The 10,001-nt window shown below is 38.3% G+C and overlaps 1 protein-coding gene across 3 annotated transcripts in view; it reads right to left on the reverse strand.

Moving 5' to 3' along the window:
- LOC112145296 (low-density lipoprotein receptor-related protein 1) overlaps positions 1 to 10,001 on the reverse strand; it is a 137,746-nt gene that overhangs the window by 116,299 nt on the left and 11,446 nt on the right. The window lies entirely within an intron of this gene.

Raw genomic sequence — 10,001 nt, forward strand, 5'->3', positions numbered from 1 at the left:
AGCCTTTAGAAAAAAATTGTAGCAAACAGGGACATTAGCAGTAAGTAGGGCAGCTTTCCCTGGCTGATGCCAGAGATGCAGCTTCAAAAAGCTTCCTGTTTAGATGTCATGTCCTCTATTTCTCCTTCAAACAATCTTTTGGAATGAGGGAAAGTGAACATAAACACAACAAACCAGAACTTAGCTGAAGGGAGCTTAAAACACCTTAAAAGGATCTTGTTTTAGGGGTTATCTGCTCTTTAATGACCCTGATTTCTAAATGTTTCTTTTAACTAAACTTCAAAAGTCAACAGGAATCACAAACTTTGATTCTAATGTTCAGGCCTTCTCTAACGGTTTATGATGAGTTAGCGTAGCCTTATCCAGGGATGTTACACTTTAAATTAGGATTTGAGTGAGCAATTTAGATTAACAAACAGCAGAAAAAAATGTGTCAGTTGTGAAAAGAAATGTTGGTTGTAACCATTGACTGTATATAGAGAATTGGACAGAGTGACCACTCCCTTTACACTTTTCAAATAGAAAATCCCTGACTAGGGTTGTCTGGCTCCAAATTGCAACATCTATATAGCGGAAAAAATGGCAACTTAATTGGCCCAATTTTGCTGGAGCCGGAGGTAAGGGATTTACTCTGGGTGACATCACAGCCTTTCTTTCCAGTTCTCTGTATATAGTCAATGACTGTTGTTTGGCTCCAACATGGCCACGTCTGTATCATAGAAAAATGGCAACTGAACTGGCTTCATTTCGCTGGAACTGGAAGTAGGGTGTTTCCTATGGGTGACATCACATCCTTTCTGTCCAGATCTCTTTATATAGTCTCAGACCAATCACTGTTGTCTGGCTCCAACATGGCCACATTTAAATCAAGGAAAAATGGCGACTGAATTGCCTTAATTTCGATGGAACTGGAAGTAGGGCGTTTCCAGTAGGTGACATCACAGCCACTCTGTCCAATTCGATATATACAGTCAATGATTCAGACAGACTTAGACCAATCACCGTCATTTGGCTCCAACATGGCAATGTCTGTATTGCGGAAAAATGGTGACTGATTTGGCTTAATTTTGCTGGAGCTGGTACAAGTGATATCACACTTGCTCAGTCCAGTTCTTTATATACAACCAATTAATATAACCAACAGAATTTCTGTTAAAAAAAAAAGAAGAAGAAATTCATCTCCAATGCAAATAATCAAAATTCCTATTAATATTATGGAAATTGGTCTTTTTTTTAGGATTTTATCGTCTAATTTGGTGTAGAAGTTGGCCCTCAAAGAACTCATTTTAAGTGAGAAGCTTCACCAGATGGTCGAAGACTGAGAAGCTGCACAGAAGAAGACTAAAGGGTCTTCAAGCCAAATGGTTTCTGTCATGAAACCTGACTTTGTGTTTAGCTGCTTTAGTGGTGGAAAGGTGGGATTTTGCCTCAGCAGTCGGGCAGAGAAGAGCATGGATTCAGGGAGCTGAGCCAGTTCTGTAAAGATTAGTTGTGTCAGTTGTTCAATAAATCTTTTTCTTCACAGTAGTGTGTAGACACTGTCCTGTGCTGCTGTGCCAGACGGAGCTCACACAGAGTATTATAGAAATATTTACAAATTGTGGGTTTAATTCATTCAAACAGAAACTTCTTGTTGATTAACATTAAATCAGGAAAGACAAACGTGTCAAAATTATAAATTATTCATATTTTATGGTTAGGTTGGTAAAAAAACTGATGTGCTATTTCAATAAATGATTGTCAACCCATACTAATGCGTATAAATACATGGAACTTTAATGGAGGAACTGTATATTTATTTTCAAATTACCCAAGAGGCAGTTGAAGCCAAATAAGTTTACAGAGTGACCACCAAAGGCTTCCCACACACACAAGACATTTAATTCTGCCCATTCTGATTTAAAAAAAAACGAACTTTACCTGTAAAATACTTTTTTATTCCATTTAAATCACATTTCCTCTTTTATTTGGGATTTGATTAAATGTTTTCATTTTCCATTGCTTAAATGTCCATGGTCTTGAAGTGAAGTCATGGCACTGGGACTTAAAACCTTCTTTTATGAAACATTTCATCCAAGTGGCTTCATCAGGATAAGTGCAGAAAAGATTCAAGAAAGAAGTTTTTAAGTCCTGACCTCATGACTCGACTTCAAGACAAAATTACCTACAAGATAAAAATATGCCAACAAATTTATCCCGTGGGCATTGTTGGTTCTGATCATTGCAGCATTTTTTCAAGTCATTGGTTCATATCATTGACTGTACATGAGAACTGGACCATGTGACCTCCTTCCCCTTGTGGTCCAAACAGGAAGTACCCATTGGCTCCAAGAAGCCAGAATCCCATCAACTTATATTGAGAAATAAACAGATATTGCTTAGTCATTATATTTGTCTGAATAATATTAACACCTTCTTCTTAATTATTTTTTCATGTTTTTCTGTAATGCAAGTTATTCAAGTTATAAACTGGCCAATCAGATGAATAAAAATAAATGAGCTCATGTCCAGCATTTGAAATGTTTGACAGATTTTGTGAAACTCCCTTTCAGTTATTAGGGGGTGTGGCCTTCTTACAAGCTCACGTTGACTCTGACCAATCATACTGATGTGGTCTGGCTCCAACATGGTGGCGTCCGTGTCATGACATAAAAAAGACGACTGAATTAGCTTTGTTTCGCGGACTCACTCTGTCCAGATTTTATGTACAGTCATATTTGTTTCCAATCTTTTGCATTTGGCGCAAATAGCTTTTTTTAAATATTTAAGTGTATTTAAAAAGAGTGTTCACATTTCTATTATACACAGATTTTTTTCATTGACTGGAATCCGCATATAAACTCCAAAAACAAACTAAAGGTTTACGAGAGAAGAAGTTTGGACGATGGGATGAGGACAGACTGTCTGTATTTGCAGAAAATGAAGGAAATCTTAACCTGAATGACATCACTTCATCACTACATATGGTCATCCACTCCTCTTCCTCTTCATTCTGCTGGGATCCACGAATGTTTCTGTCTGCAGAGGAGTCACTTCCTTCCTCTTATAAGTAAAGCTTTTAAATATTCATGAAAAGCAACCGCACTCATGTTACAGTATTTTTACCCTCTTTTCATCTTTTTTAAAATATTTCTTTAAAGCATCAACATCAAATGGAGCAGACAACAACTTTTAGAGTGAATTGTTGATTTAGATGCAGACAAACACCCATTTGTCACTCATGTCTGTGAGAGGAGATCCCACATTTTTAGACCAAACCTGAAGCCTAAGGAGCAGAAAGTAGGTCAGAAGGTTACCGCACAGGAAGTGGAGCATCTCTGGGACATGTAAAGAACAGCAAAGGATCTAAGAGGAAAAGGCATTATATACTTACATCACCACTAAAAAAGAAGGATTATACATCATGTTTTTATAGAAAAAAATGAGCAAATGTAGAGAAACATATCCGTCCTTAAGCAAGAAAAAAGTTCTGACAGAAGGCATCTCTGGTTTTGAGGCATTAAATTAAAATGTTGTATAATTTAAGGCAAATGTCAGTATTGGGATTATTAAATGTTGGTCTCCAGAAACTGATTTTAACACTTAATTATTCTGCAACGCAATTTTGTTTAATCACTGACTGAAAAATGAGGGTGTCTAGAAGGGTTGGTTTATTAAAAAAGGGATTTGCTGAATCACACTATCCAATTTCTGAAACCACAGTTATGATTTATTAATTAATGTTCCACCTTTTTTCAGTTTAAATCACTATTTATGTGGAATGTTTTTTCCACTGTAAGACAAATTAGTTTTAGAATAAAGAACAAAAATGAAAGTAAATCAATTTTTTGTTGTGTTAAACGGAGAATGGTGACCCCTCTGATCTGCTCGCCACAGATCCAATCACACTTTCATCTGAGCCCAATGAAGCCTTTCAAGCTGCCGAAGTTCTGCTGCCACATGGGTTAGCAGTGACTGATCTGCAAAACTGTTTATGTGTGGCAAAAACCTTCCACGGAGAGAGAAAAAAGCATGAAAAAGTGGGGCTTGAACTACAGCTCGGTCGGGGCAGGGCCTGAAGATCTGTGAAAGCACTGAGCAGGGCTGGAATATTGAGATGGGAAGGGGGAATGTCACACATGCTCTCAATAAGCTTCTTGTACTTTCATCATATTTGAGAATGTGCTAAAACGATTTGGGCCGCAGCCAGAATACAAATCCTTCGCCATCTGCACCAAACCTTTCGCCCTTCAGGATGAGCTCAGAGCAAGAGTTTTCTCCAAAGGCAAACACAAGTCTAACCCCCAGCCGCTGCATCATTTCCTCCAACACCCACAGTAAAGCTATAAATAAGCTGGAGGCCGGCCCTTGGAGATCAACCGGGTACTACAGACTCCCGTCACACACAAGTCTGAGTGTCTGAGGCCAGACTCCAAATAAAAACTTCAAGCTGGGTGAGACGGAAGTCGGTGGTGAACTTTGTTTCTGAACGCTTACATTTCACTGAAACTTTTCCTAAACTGAGCACTCCCCACTGAGCTGAAATTGCCCACCTGTGTTTAATGTATTCACTGAAAAACAGACGTTTGGCCACAGTGATGCTGCCATTACACCAGAACCAAGAATCCACCGGCATCTGCAGCTAAATTACAATAAAGCTCATCAAAATGCAACAGTTTGTGTAGAAATACTGATAAAAATACTTCCTGCCGACTGCTTTCCTGGAGATGAATGAAAATGATTATGCAAATTGAATGCCATCAGCACAAATGATTGCAATTATCTTTGATGGCAGCAGGGGGTTTGGTCGATAGCACCGGTCTAGACAACCTATCTCATCGCGCGGCACAAGAATATAGCAATTATGTCAAAGTGTGGTATCTCTGGGACATATTCATGAGATTCTTCAAGCACATCCTGTGTCTAGCTTGATAACTCAGAAACACACTTCACGAAGTTTCCAACCTTTTTTTTTAGAAGTGAGAGTTAGAAGAGCAATCATCTTTGAGACAAAAAAGTTTGTCACCTTGAGCTGCTTAAAGCAAAAATAGTGCAGACGAGGTTTTTTTCTATATTTCTACGGAGAGAAAATAGACTCAACCCAATTTGTGCGTGCGTAATTCTTGATTTGTGCGCAGCTTTGGATTTGTGTGTGCACTATCAAGCACATCGCAAAAGAGGACATAAAATCTGATAAATGTTATCGTAACCCTTGTGCATGTGCGTGTTTGCATTATAAGTGGGGTCATCTGGACCCCACCAGAACTTTTTTTTCAATTATTTTTTTATCTGTCCATGGCAGATATGAAATCCTGTCCACCTTTTCCACCTTTGTCATGGGAGGGGTCACACATCAAAATAGGGTGGGGTCATCTGGACCCCATAAGAGAGCACAAGGATTAAAGGGCCTATACCAAGTGACTGCAACCTGAGACTGTGGAGCCACTAGTGGCTCTTTTATCTCTCTATAGTGGTTCTTTGGCTAAAGATAAATACAATGTTATTTTTATTTAGATTAGTTAAGTTTAAAATATTATGACTGAGGTGTATACTACTGAGCAAAAAATGTGGTAAGAAATCTGATATTTTATGAGTTTAAGCACATATGCTTCTGCTGTCCAGAGCCATAGTGTGATGCTTCAGTCTGGCCCAATGAGGCTTTTATTTTGAAAGGAAATCAAATGAGCTTCTGTCAAATGTGAAAAATAATTTCACATCTTGAGAAAATGCTAGCTTTTGTTTATTTTTCTGTTTTTATTTATGCCAGGAAAGAAACATAATTCATATTTATTATTAAGAAAATGCATTGTAATGAATGCACAGCTGTATCAAAATAAGACTTTGCGGTTCTTATTAGGTTTTGATAAATAGAAAACAAGCTAAATTGGCTCTTTTACTGTTTAAGGTAACAGACCCCTGGGCTATACCATGTAAAAAACAACTTTAGAGCTTTTAAGTGTTTTATGATGTTCATTCCTCACTACAAACAACCTCAATCCGCTCATGTATTTCAGAGTAATCCTGCACTCAGAGCACCAGCCCATCCCAGAGCCGGTTCTCACATTGTGATGTCACAAAGTGACGACAGCCCCTTCCAGGAAGAGGTTGTGCTTCAAGCACCACCCTCAGGCTAACACAAACGCTCCACTTTCTCCTCAGCAAAACACTTAGATTTTATATAACCAAAGTCGTACATCTTCCAATTGTGTACCGTCTCCAGTAGCCGCCGGGTCTAACAGGTGTTTGCTACTTTTAGATGCTGCTCTGAAACAGTGGCCGGGTTCCTTTAAGACACACCTTGGCTTACGCACAGTCGTGCAGACGCCGAGTGTGTGTTATATTTGTGTTGTGTTTCAATGACCAAGAAACACTCATTCCATTTAGTGTTAAACTTCGTGCGATGGCATACGCCAAAGAACATTCTGGAGAGGAATCTGCACAACATTTTGGGGTGGATCCAAACAATATCAACAACCTTGAAAAGCTGCATCATCACAATTCCAATCTTTAAGTTCTCAGTGGTAGAGTTAATGGGAGCGATAGAAAATGGACAGCTTCTAAACAAAACTTTTAGCTGCACAAATATCAACTGAGTAACCAGAAAAAGTGAATCACAGCTTTATAACCTTACACGGATGCTCTCTAATGCTGATATATCTATGTGTGTAAGTCTGCCCTTAACAGACTAAAAAAAGCAGAATGCTTTTTAGAAAATAGCTGTGCAATCATTAGATTTACCGTTAGGCATGTACATAATTCTTTTACAGGAAAATAGCTGCTTGGCTTCAAACAAACAAACTGAATCTGTTGGTTCCTGCAGTCCACCTTTGTGGTCGTTTCATCCAAACTCCAGAGTGTTTTGAAGCTGCAGGCAGCATGAAGCCACAGTGAAGCAAAGCAAAGTTATTTAAAAACACAGTGAATGTTTAAACACCTAATGGGAAAAAATACCTAGTTTAGTCTACTGACGATAGCGTGTGCTCGCTAAAATAAAACACTTCAGCAGTTTCTCAAGGGAAGCACACAGCGCAGAGATCCCAAATTCTTTTTCACTGCGAGACGGGATAAATCTCCATCCTGCTTTTAAATATTTCAAGGAGAAAAGTTACACCCAGATATGAAGCTTGAACTTTTTCTCACTAAAAGATCGAGGATGACTGAATATTTCTGACAGAAGGATGCATCAAAAATCCTTTAAGGGATTAATGAAGCATAAAAATGCAAATATTCTTATTTTTAAGCAGGAAAGAAAAGAAAACAAAATGTTGGACAATTGGTTTGTTTTGAAGCAACGCACAAACCTGTCCTCCACGTCTACAATTGTGGGCTGAACGTTCTGGGATTTAGCAGGAGAGGACAAAGAAAAGGAGAAAAGAGGATTTTCCTGCATTATTTCCACTTTTCATGCTACGAAAAGAGAAAAATTGAAACCTTTAAGGTACGACTTTCAGAGCAGAGTCGTGTGGAGTAGAAGAAAGAAAAAACAACTCAAAGAATTTTCCTGTTCATACAAAAACCTCTGACATGTGTTACAGTTTTTCTTTGATTATTTTGGTTTACCTTCTGAACGTTTGTTCCAGCTCCAAGTTGAGCTTTGTTCTGAGCCGAATCCTGCAGGACAGCAGTGCAGCCTGCAGCTGTTTGGGTCTGAACTGAGCCAAAAGGGCAGAACCTATTAGTTGAAACACAGTAATCAAATGTGAACTTAATTAAGCACTATTCGGATGTCTGGCTGAGATTTCGCCACGTCTCAAGTTCAGAGTGGTAATTAACCATGTCAGCTATTTGTACTAGCCTCCGTGCTCAGACGCAGGAAGGCAGCACTTCTTAAGACTTCAACACAAAACTCAGCTCCTTAGCAGAAGGCAGATGAAGGAAGAGGTGTGATCAATGATTATCAACTTAGTTCACTTAGACAAATCCCTTCGCTGAATCCCTATCGGAGCGCGCGCTGCACGCAGAGCCAGCAGAGAGAGAAAACGACAATTAAGCCTTCTTAGTATGCTGCAGAGGGAAACATATTAGAGCAGATTATGTGAAATTCTTCAGTGCTTTTTCAGAAAACTGGTACAAATACCAAGTCTCAGAGGAGCAGCGGAGCTCGCAGCTGCAAAAATTCTCGATTTATGATCGATCTGAAGAGGAAAGGCTGCTGTTAACCCAAACAAAAAATTCAAACTTTTTTACTTTTTTGAGTATCTAACAAAAATGTTTGGCAAAAAACTTAATTGAAGAGGTAAAACCATTACTACAAATGGCCAAACTTGTCCTTATATATAATATATAAAAATGAATCATGTTGCATGAAGTTTTGTAGGTTTAAGATAAAAATTTCAAGTAAATGTAAAAAAAGAGCTTAAAAACTAGGTTACTTTTGCACAAACCCAAGATAATCTCATTACCTAATCGGTTAAGATGCTAAGAGTGCAAGAAGGAGGCTTTGCTGAAAACCAAATATGTATGTCAGGAATGGTATCAGTGCTTTTGTTATGTAACATAACCATATGTGTCTGAAAAATTAACCATCTGTGAAAAAGCAAAGTTTAAAAACCTAAACCTGTCTGTATGCAGATGAAGACAAGTTGAGGAGAGTAAAACCTTCCTGATTCTCAGAGGCTCAGCTGCTGCCGTGATGCAGTCAGGCTTCAGCTGAGTCTGAGAATGACAGCTTTTGGGCAAAACGAGGTCATTTTAGGCTCACTGGGTGAATAACAGACAAGATTACTCCTTAAAGACCCACTCCAAGGAAAATCTTCTTTTTGGTGTTTTAACATGTTCGTGTTGCATTTTTCTCTTAAGAGAGGATATAAAATAATGAACAGTTAAAACTTAATTTCTAAGTATTTCTTAAACCAAATCTTGTTGGATCAGAAAACTGGATTCTAGAAAAAATGCTCAGACTAATGACGCAGCTACTGAAATGGGCATGTCAAAGTCTGCTCGATGAGCGTTCAACACTTGTACTGTAGCAAATTGAGATTCTTGCTCAAAACTTTTCAACTGCTAACGTTAGTTTAAGGCTATAAGCTTGCGCGTGAGTGCACAAACTGAGCTCTCAGTAGCGGGGAGGGGGGTGGGGTTGCTCTGTGTCAATGGTCCCACCCACAACCCAGAATTTTATTTCTAATGAGCCACTTTGCATAAAATATGTCTTAAAAATACGACACAGGCCTTTTGATTTAGGCAAAAACTTCATAATCACAATTAAAAGATCGCTGGGAACGATAGAAAAAAGATGGTTAAAGTGGGACTTTAAAGACTGACTCTAATCAAAATTGTGTTTTTGGCATTTTAACATGGTTTTGGGGCACTTTTCTCACAATGGAGGATATATACTAAATAAATTAAGATTAAAACTGAATTTCTGAGTATTTATTTATTCAAATCCTGGTGGATGAGAAGCAGATAAAAGTTCTTGACGCAGGAGTTGCTGTAGGCGGGCCAAAGTCTACATTGCAGATAAATAGATCCATTAAGGTCTTCATTTTCCTCGTCTGAGCTGGTATCTGACTCAAAACTTTACGACTGGATAGCTCTGATATTGCTAGCCATTTTCTTGCTATGCTAATGTTAGCTTGGACTAGTGAGGTGCTATAAGCTAACAGGAGAGTGTAAACACAGTGCAGATGGAAAATTAGTGGAAGCTAACTTCTGCCACAACCCAGAAGTGCATTTCTAATGACCACCTGCTGTTCTGTAAAAAATATGTCTTAAAAAACAACACAGACTTTTTGATATAGGCTAAAAACTGCATAATCATGATTAAAAGACCGTTGGGAATTCTTTTATAGCAGAATAAAATATAGTTGGAGTGTGACTTTAAGACTGCATAGTGCCAAGTCATTAAACATGAGAACCTCTAATATGGAAGGAAAAATCCTCTCATACATCCACATTTATGCAGCACTAATATTTTATATTAATGATCATTTATCCTCTAAAAACTTACTGCTGCTACTTGGGGACCTCTACGCCTTTCAGGCTAATTTATTTACCAATAAAAGGATATAGAGATTCACTTA

Source organism: Oryzias melastigma, linkage group LG5 (genome assembly GCF_002922805.2).
Source record: "Oryzias melastigma strain HK-1 linkage group LG5, ASM292280v2, whole genome shotgun sequence".
NCBI classification, from domain to species: domain Eukaryota; kingdom Metazoa; phylum Chordata; class Actinopteri; order Beloniformes; family Adrianichthyidae; genus Oryzias; species Oryzias melastigma.